This window comes from Diadema setosum, chromosome 16, assembly GCF_964275005.1.
Source record: "Diadema setosum chromosome 16, eeDiaSeto1, whole genome shotgun sequence".
Taxonomy (NCBI): domain Eukaryota; kingdom Metazoa; phylum Echinodermata; class Echinoidea; order Diadematoida; family Diadematidae; genus Diadema; species Diadema setosum.
This window is the reverse complement of record NC_092700.1, coordinates 24,413,359-24,423,892: the sequence shown is the minus strand read 5'-3', so window position 1 is coordinate 24,423,892 and position 10,534 is coordinate 24,413,359. Positions and strand designations below refer to the sequence as shown.

Sequence of the window (10,534 nt, the reverse complement as noted above, 5' to 3'; positions counted from 1 at the left end):
GTATTAGAGTGTGGTGCTAATAATAACCCCTAAAAGTTTCTCATGATTAACATATTGCATGCTTGCCCCACAAATCTTCATTAATCCACAACGGATTTAAGAACAGAGGCTGCTAATCAACATCAAGTACTTGAAATAATTATTATTGCTTTGGAGAAAAGTCATCACGATAATATTTACAACCTTATGCACCTAAACAGAAACATGCGAAGCAAGACCCCTTGCCACAACGACATCCAAGGGAGTGTATAATATATTTTTCTGAATGGCGAAATATGACGTTCACAGGTTTCATAGATTTATGGGCAAGTCACCGATATCAAACGAGCACTAAGTCGCACCTTTCCAGTGCCCACAAGAGGAATTCTAGATACTTAATGTCTTTCTCGATGTCTTCCTCGTTGTTTGCTTGGGTATAGTTTTCAAACATCAGGATTTTGGGCCTGTGCCAACGTGCTATGGACCTGTAGATATCCTGACGAACGGCCTCCGCGTTGGCATATTCGTTCTCGTGGGTCACCACAATAATCGGTTCACATAAATCTAAAAGAAAATGAAACAAACAAGCAAACAAACAAAGTAACCACGGTAAGTCTTGATTTTTTAAATAACATGGTTGATAACTGAAACTTGACTACGTGTTTCCATGTACAGCACAAAAAATAAATATGCTGGATTTTATCTCGCGATTGTTTTCACCACTGCGACTCCACGATAATTAACATGATATATTTCCTTATGTTGCGTCTCTCGACGAGCATGCATGTAATAGCAATGCAATCTGCTCAGTCGTGGAGTCCCAAGAGACTCTGTTCACAGATACTACAAGAAGGGCACCTTGGGGAAACATGCAAAAAATAACTGGAATCAAATGAAGCAAAATAGTTCTGGGTGGAAATGGAGAACTATAGTCAGAGGGAAACATGTTCAGGACAATATGAATTTAACATAGGCTCCTGACATCAAATACACACAAAACTCGAGTGATATACTATCTATCGATACATCCATATAACAAAGCATAATAACCTTACAATGTGTTTTTACAGCAACAAAATGATCAAAATAAGCAATGTCCTGCTCATGCTTCGACAACAAATCCTAGAAAGATTATAGCGACCAGAAACGATGTCAATGATACCAGACTTTAGCAGCTGCTTCCCTTACAGTTCATGGCTGAACTCACATTCTTTGAAATTGAATATGGATAAATCTGAGTTTTAAATGTTTGGTTCGAAGACACAATTAGGTAAATTTGACATTAATTTTATCTCTTTTTCCGGCATGTCAATTAGTGTGTCCCACACCTGTCGCAACCTGGGTGTAATGCTAGATTGTAATATGACTATGTCTCATCAAGTTTCTAGCATTTGTAGATCTGTCAGATACCAACTTCGTAATATCGGCTTCATTAGAAAATATTTGAACCGCTCTTCTACCGAAAAATTAGTCCATGCCTTGATATCCTCTAGGCTCGATTTTGGAAACTCTGTCTTATTTAACTTACCACAAACTCAGCTCTCCATGCTACAGAGGCTTCAAAATGCGGCAGCACGCATCATCACACTATCCAAGAAGCACACTCACATCACCCCTATTTTGAGATCACTTCATTGGTTACCAGTCAAAGATCGCATTATCTTTAAGATTTTACTTTTGACTTTTCATTGCATTCAGGGCGCTGCTCCTCAGTATAACATTGACTTACTCCATAACTACATCCCTGCTAGATCTTTACGCTCATCCAACTCCGGTTCTCTGATAATTCCAAGATTCACTACAATATGGGGCACACGTGCCTTTGGTCATGCTGCTCCCACCTTATGGAATAACTTACCTTCAGCCGTAAAAAAAAAATTGTTCTTCACCAGACTCCTTTAAAAGCAGTCTAAAAACTCACTTGTTTAAAGCCTCAATTTGACTACACATTACATGTACTTGATATTTGTATGTCCTTTATCTCCTTCACTTTCTCTTCCTTCCGCGCCTAGAGCACTCTGCAGAGTAGATTTGGCGCTATATAAATCATATCAATTATTATAATTATTATTACCGTCATGTGAGTGGAGGTGAGGGGTGGTGGCCCCAAATCTAAAAAAAAAAAAAAAGCCAAATTCCTTCCCTGCAAACCGAAACCCTGCAACCGAAACAACCATTGTCGTCGTCGTTGTTGTTGTTGTTGTTCAGCTAGTTCGGGTGACATTTGATAATTTGGCCTTTACTGTTTTTTTTTTTAATATTTGATACATAATGTTAAGTTTAAAGGCATAATTTACAATTTGCAGGTGAAACAATACCCAGCATTAGTGCTTTAAAATAGTTCTAAATGTGAGTTAGGGATAGAAACAACCACTGTCAAAATTTGAATCCGTACAATCGATGTTATGTATTGTTAATACACAAAATGTGAACAATAGCTATAATAAGAATGTTTCCAGACTAAACCGTCTACAGTTGTGGTTTATTGAGAAAAATACCGATATCTCCTTATATTCTAGGCTTTATTGCGAAAATTGTATATGGTAGGATGTTTTGTGATACAACAGACCTACACTTTTACATCAAATTTATTATGATCTCTTGATTTTTTTTTTTTTTTTTAATCACTGCTCCCAAAGGTAAAAAGGACCTTCAAGCTCGGAACTCCTTTACACTGTATATCTTTTCTTCTATCAACTCGTCCCCATTCCGGTATCTCCTTCTTGGTTCCTTAGATTAGTGTCTTTTTATGTTCCTCTTGTGTTGTCTTCGTCGGCTAATCGTGGCTAAGTGATCGGCTTCATGATCAAGTCTGTATTTTTCTTTTAATCTGTGTGTACGTGTTTTATTTGTTCAGTAGAAAACAAAAGGAACATTGACGGTGAGAAACAATATCGCACAGTGGCCGCTTTGAAATTATTGATAATGGTCTCCTTCACCTGCAGGCTTCCTCTACTCCCAGAGACAAGGTATAGGCTTCGTGTGACAAACGATCAGCTTTATTCTTTCATATTCTACCACGATAATGAACATCTTTTGTATTTCAATGTTAACTTGTTGTGAAGTAACCTTGTTAATGATAGGCCTAGACCCTACTAGTCAAAATTCCTCAGGCTCCGAATGCGAAAGTTTCGGCGAAAGGCAATAGATCTATTTGTGTTGTGTTGGATAAACGTCAGGTTATGTAACATGTTAGACCCTATAGATCTAAGTCTAAGTCTAGGTTAAGACTTGTCTAACTCGTTTATAGACAGTAACGTTTGAGTCTTGCGTCTCTTTTCTAAAGTTAGAGTGAAGTTAGTGGCTAGACTTAATCAGAACTTTCAGGGTCCGTATTCCGAAAGTGAAAAAAAAAAAGAACATACCACGGTAGATATCTATTTTAGCAGATTGTTGCGGCTTAATTCTTCCTCCCTGTAAGTAACAAGAAATATGCACGTTTATTAGCATAAAAAAGCAGTCACATCTTGCTTAAAAATTTCTAACTTACGTCACTAGACTAGACTTACAGTAACATGTTAGATCTATGACATCTGATTCTTCAGTTAGACAGATGTATCATGTAGGTTCTAGTCTAACTTAAACTTAAATAATTTAAGAGCGATGCATGCAAATTTAAAGGCAAAAAGAACAATTTGAATCTCGATGCACCTATAATTTTAAAGAGTGCTCCTCTTTTGATAAGATCTAGGACTAGAATAGGCCTAACGATAGGGCAGGCCTGTTTATAAAACTAAGAAGTCTAAATACAACTTACCAGTAAAAAAAAGTTACATCACAAATTTACATGACATAAAAAACTTTGGTTTGACCCAGAAGGAATAGGCCTAGAGTTCGGATGTAACTTCGATCTAGACCTAGATGTACTTTTTTTCTAATTAAAGAGTCCTGTCTCGTGTAGGGCCTAGACTAAACTATCTAGGCTATTTTTTTTTTTTCTGTCAGTATTGTGCATGTATAGCCTGAGGCTGTAGACTAGTGTAGCCTGCTACGTAGCCAGCCTAGAATGGGCCTAGAATAAACGATATTTAAAAAACTAGTCTAGATCGATCTAGGTCCAGACATCCGATTTAAATTTATTTTGGTCTAGACAGACTCTAGCCTAGACTGTACAGATCTAGATCTAGATGCTAGTTAGCGGCTAGGCCATGTAGCATCACATTACGGCCCTGGCAAGCTTCATATTAAACACGTAACGTTACAGCTGGATCGGTCTGGGAATGTTTTACTTTTTAGGTTTGAGCTGCAATCTGAAAAAGTAAACGTTCCAAGAACGATCTGTTATTTATTTTGTTAATGTTATGAAGCCTGCTCTGTAATCAGGGCATAAATGGGGGGATGGAGGGTGCATCCCCCAGGGCCCAAGGTTGAGGATGGTGCATCATGAATACTTGTACAATGAATATCATAGTCATTCCGCTGTAGATACTGCGTTTTTCTTTGGGGAAATCAGTCAATTGCATGGGGTTTCCCCAAAGTATCTACATTTTCCAGGAAAATTGGTAGCTAGGTAGACTAAAATTCCACAATGAAGGAATTTTTCAAAAGAGTATATTCTCCAGGGGCTTTGGCAAAAATATAAAATGGTGAATATCTCGGTTGTTGAGAAATAGAGCTGGATGTAGATACTGCGTTTTTCCTTGGGGGCAGCTCTACGGGCCAGCGTTTGTTTTTCGAGGAGTCACGCAGCTCCCGACTGAATTGTAAGGATGGAGCTCAGAGTTAGCTCTGACGTGATAAGTAGTAAAAATTGACACCCAGTTCTGGTATACTAGTAAGCGTAAAGCATAAACTTAACTGTCATGGGTCGAATTTTGATCCACATTGTCGAAGCTATATGTTACTACTACATTTAGAGTAGCATTTGTAGTGATGTAAATATTTTGTGTGGATAAAGGTAAAAAAGCAACAAAAACAAAACAAAACAAAACAAAACATGAACAAAGAGAGCGCATATTCTTAATGTTTTCTCATAATAATGTCTCATTTTTCTAGGTTTCCTCATCTAACGTAATATAGTTCAATTTAAATTTGAACCAATTGGTACAGTTATACATTGGATACCAAGAGTGTTTTTCACGTTTATTATCCTTTACCTCTCAAAGATATTTAGGCATCTAAAAACACGTGACTCATAAGTATGTGTGAAATATCACGTTCGAAACAAAGACATTTGTAACCCACTTCAAGGAGAAACATTGGTATGGACTATTCTTCATGAGGTTTTTGCCCTAAAGGAAACCTTGTTCTCGCCCCCAGCCCGTAGTTGTGCTCATATTGGTTTCTATACTTTATCCATTTGGATACCAAAAGTGCGGCCTTAATGCAAACATGTGAAGACACCCAAAGTGTCACTAAATACATGTATGTTTTGTCAAGCCACGTGTAATAATCACGTTGTATTAAACTTCTCTTCATGCTGCAAACGCTAACAACCATAAAAGTGTTCTTCTGCAGCACGTCGAATTTTATCGACCGTAAAAATAGTAATAATAATGTTCTGCTTATTATGTGAAGAAAGATACAGATAACAGATGAATTAAAAACAGTGGGTGATATCAACAATCATAATAGAGAAAACTTTTACTATAATTATGATATGATTTTATAGTATAGAGAGGAAGAAAGAGGGAGATAGCGATATCTAACACTGCAAAAATGCATGGTACTCGTGCTCACTTTTTGGGGTTTTTTGTGAAATTTGTGTCGCACACATATCCTCCTCAAGGAATCATCTTTTTTTTTTCGAGGTGTAGGGGAAAAGAAGTATGTACGTTGGAATGCGACTAAACAACCAAATCGTTCTTTTGTAACGTCTCGCACTGACAGGTCTAACTCTCTCCTTTGCGGTATTTTTTTTTTCATAAACCATTTGACTTTTTCTTTTAAATCAGCATAGAGATACCGTATGTCGAATACCGTCAAGTCGAGTAGAACTCGAAATGTCTACCAAGTTTATGGTCTCCAAATTACAACTTAAATCACCAGTGTATGTTAGGTGTGTTTAACATTGAAGAAGGTATGCCATTTAGGGTCTTTATTTATTCATTTTGCTTTACGCTAAAGCTGTTCCTAGATATACCAAACCAAATAATAACGTATAGGTTAATAACAGACGCGATGGTAGAGCTTTTGCTTGTCTTGTATCATGCTTGTAAAAACTGATTTTATGAATACCTATGTACAGTATCTGTCAATACTATAGGAGGTGACCAATGTGCTTGGGTTTGTGTGCTGTATACGTTTGCTTTATCTCATGTTTTCAAAGACATCCTTTAAAGATTAAGCTGTTTATCTCATTCTGATTGCTTTCATTTTGTAATGCTTTGATTACAAAGAGTTTGGCAATACACATTTAAAGCAATAGAGAGAGAGAAAAAAAATCCTTAGTCATGAGTTCTTAGATTTATGGCTGATGAGATTTAGGAGACTGCGTACTTACGGATTTGGTGATAAACCATGTTGCAGAAATCGTAGATGAACCACATCGCGCCATTTCTCGTTCTTGGTCTAAAAGTGACAAGGTATGCACAGTTGTGCATCTTTACTTAGTTCATTTTGTTTCGATACTGTGGTCTTCGAGATACCAACACAAATGACTGCATTGAAAACACAACTACCAATTGACAGCCCCCTGACACCCAAAAGACATGCATATGCGGTAGTATGATGCAAATGTTCGAAAAAGGAAAACACACTATAAAACAATTATCAACAAATAAAAAATAAAAAAGCAACTTCTTCAAAGTTGTTTACTGTCCTCTTCATATCACAATGTAGTAAAAATCTCAAAATATTTTAATCTTTCAATGAGATACAAATGCATTTCTCCAACTTGATTTAGTAGTTTTATAAACACGTGACGGTGATATAATGTGATTTATGTGAAATGTCCCAGTTTCACATACTGTGTATAATTGGAGCATTTTGACATAAACACACTATTTGACTGTGTGTTTAATCCATATGAGAAGGGCCTCTCTACTTTTTAACTGCAGGGGTCCATTTTACTTTCCAAACAGTTGGTTTCAGCTTCACCGCAAAGCTGACACAGAGGCTTGCAGAACACTCCTTTGTATTACATAAAAGTAACATGAAGTAAAAGAAGAAACAAAATGAGCTACTTCCCAACCAATACTGTCCAGAAACATTCTCAAAGGGAGTTACAATGTGTAAGGACATACTTGACTGAAATCATGAATTAGAGGTGTCTTGTGACTTCAGCGATTAGAGAAGTGTGCTTGATTTTCATTACCTTTTTTTTTTATTATTGTCACTAGGGTTCTAAAAAAAAGATACATTCCGTCTCTCCGGTACGTTCGTCCGAGTGAATGATCAGGGAGCTGGGTTTCCTTTCCACCTCCATGGTGTGAACTAAATCACTGCGTTTCTCGTTAGAAAACGGCAATGATTGTGGGAACGTACCTTTCCGGTGAATGAATGTAGAAATACAATAGATTGTAGAAATACAATAAGTTTTGTCGTCCCAGTCTCGTTTAATGTTTATTCGCCTGTGTATAAGTGTGTCTGTCTGTAACACTGTCTTCTTAGTGGGCTTCCAGACTTTTTTCCTGACTTTATTCCCAACATTTTTTCCCCTTTTTGCATTAGTTCATTTTCTATTGACATTCTGTACCCGAGGGGCCCACACTCTACAAGCATTGTCTTTTTAGTGGGTCCCTCCATTTCTCGATGTTTTCCGTAATGTATATTACCGTCTGTATCACTTCAGTCAAACAATTTTCATTACAACATTATTTGTTACCCCAAGGTTCCACAATTATGTTTTCTCAATTTTACATTGTTTTGATTATGCAACCTTATTACCAAAGAAAGTGAAATTTTTATGTTCTTTTCGAAAAAATTGAATTGAATATTGAATTGAATAGACTTGCCTTTGCACATAGGCAGCTTTAAAGCCGCTGCACACCGAACACGGTAACGGCAATCGTCGGGTTTTTGTGTTTTGTTTGTTGACGTTTTTTGCTTGTTTGTTTGTTTCTTTCTTTTTTTGCTTTGGTGCGCCAAAAGAAACCATGTCTGGCTCTGTTATACACTATCTTTTCCCCACTATAAGGGTTATATTACAAAGCAAATCTCCTACTGGTGATTTTGTTGTACTTGATTTTGAGATAAGAGCAAAATTTCGGGTGATTTTGAAACAATTTTTTTAAAATCGAAACCAGAAATGGTTCCTTTTGGCCCGCCAGCATATCCAAAAACAAACAAACACACACATACACACACAAAAATAATCAAACAAACAACAAAAAAGCAACCCGAAAAAACATTAACAAAAGCAAAACTTGGACCGTTGCCGTTACCCCGTTCAGTGTGAGAAGACGGTTAGAGAGTTTTAACATGACAGTGGTAGTGAAATTTCACTGTCAAAGGTGACTGTATTTGAAGGTTGATTTGAATTAACCCGTTTCATACTGGATTCTGAAATTCCAATAGAATTAATGGTTTGGTCCTCGTATGGATGGGATTAATTGATGCAAATTAAGACACAGAACGATATATGTTTTATAAAAAAAAAAAAAATGATGAAATTCCGCATCATATAAAGTGAGTAACTATACACATTTTGTTTTCAAATTTTTACACGCCTTCACGGACAGCATCACCGGTCGTTATCACACAACAAGTGACTACCTCATCTGGTTCATACATAGGTTGGAATGGAGGCAATGATGTTATCACCTTGAAAGTATCATTAGCTGTCATTGCACAGATCACGTTAACATTTCAATTCACATGTCTTTTGAATGATTGTCTCAAAATTGATATACATACGGTGCACAGTAAACTAATAAAGTGATGCAATTTACACATACCTGTATCATCTAAGTCTCTATTTCATAAAACATAATGAAAAATAGTGTCGTCCTAATAATGAATATACTTATATTTCCGTTTCTTGCATTAGGTAGACCGAAGACGAATAGCGGGATTTGACATCGATCATTATCTCACCTTACGTGCTAACATACGTGACCCTTCACCACAAACCAACTAAAAGTCGCCGGACATGAATTTCTAGTTAATGGCAGATGCCGAAAAGGCAGACTCTACACTTTAAAATGATGTATAACTCAATTCAAATGGACTCTTCGAACTTAAGTAATTTAAAGAAAGCACAAACTCTGGAAAGGCCGTAATTAATGCCAAATTTCAAAGCAGTAGCGTCATCTCTCGAAAAGTCATTAGCGTGAAGAGTGAAGTTATTAAAGTAAAGAGTGTGCACAAGATATGAAAAGGGACTCTGTAAGTCACACCTGATCTCACTACTATACTAAAAAGGTATGTAGAAAAACTGCTAAAAAGCACGCTCTCCCATTCATTCTATAATCCCAAACTTAAGGGTAATGTAGAAGAAGAATAGCTCTTTCAGATAATATGAAAAACTCAAGATTAACTTGGCTGACCCGTTTCACCATTTTTGAGTCCTCATGTAAAATCAAGGGGTGCGACTTTTTGTACGTTTTGTGGTGCACGGTCACATAATAAGAGTTGTGGAAAAACATGCCAGAATATGACATTCGGGATCAATATCTACCTTGGTTATATTCTCCGATTCTGTTCAATCAATGATACTCAAATATCCTTAATGGCTACTCAAATATTACTGCCCTATTTCCAACAAAAAAAAAAAGACCTACAAGTAAATACAGTGGGACATGTGTAATGAACCTCTCACCTGTCATGATAGACAAACACAGCGCAATGGCATTCCTCATCCTTTCTCTTGACAGTTGTACTACCATTAACTGGGAATATACCATCTGGAGAAAAAGGCAAAGAAGAAATGGATTAATTGCTACGCTTAATAAAAGCAGTTTAATATATTCGACCGTTATTATGTGATTTTATTATCACAATGAAAACGATCTAGTGCAGTGCTTCATAGTTTAGAACTGGCTGCAACTTTGATACACTATGTCAATTTTAGAGAAAATTTGGGGTACTCGATTGCCGAGTGCTAACTAATCAGTCTTTCACGTTCTCATCTTTGTCTCTTGTTCTTCTTTTTATTCTTCTCTTTTTGAATAGAAAGATTTGTTTTCGAACTGACAGCTTGTCCGTAGTTTGCTCGAAACATGAAAACCTTACTTATGAAACCTGCATTCCTGGAAAGGAAATTATGATTGTACCATGAATAACGTAGTATGATAAACTGAACACATTGCCCAGCCTCTTTGAAAGATTTGTGCTTCTCATTCAGACATTTGATATGATTATGACGTGAAAAGAAATGCCCGTCTTCACAGCAATCCGGTTATCCTATCGTACTGTAAATACAAAATGCACATTGATGTCGTTGTTGTAAATTGATGGTAAAACATATTCGCTCTTTTTTTTTTTTCTTGCTGCAATTTAATGATCTTTAAGGGTCGGCGAGTCGGCGAGTTTACTACGAATGCTTCACAGGTAAACACATAGACACACAGACACACACACACACACAAGCACACACACACAAACACCTCATTGGATCAATATCACTATCAACAGTTCATCTAACTAATGTGGTCAAAATCGATGTCTGGTCATT

The 10,534-nt window shown here is 36.7% G+C and overlaps 1 long non-coding RNA gene across 1 annotated transcript; it reads right to left on the bottom strand.

Moving 5' to 3' along the window:
* Nucleotides 1-392: 392 nt before the first annotated feature.
* Nucleotides 393-9,726, bottom strand: LOC140240139 (uncharacterized). The gene is made up of 3 exons (XR_011902019.1): nt 9,680-9,726; nt 6,422-6,489; nt 393-543 (listed from the first exon to the last, which is right to left on the bottom strand). It is a non-coding gene; the product is annotated as an uncharacterized lncRNA (long non-coding RNA).
* Between the last annotated feature and the right edge of the window lie 808 nt (nt 9,727-10,534).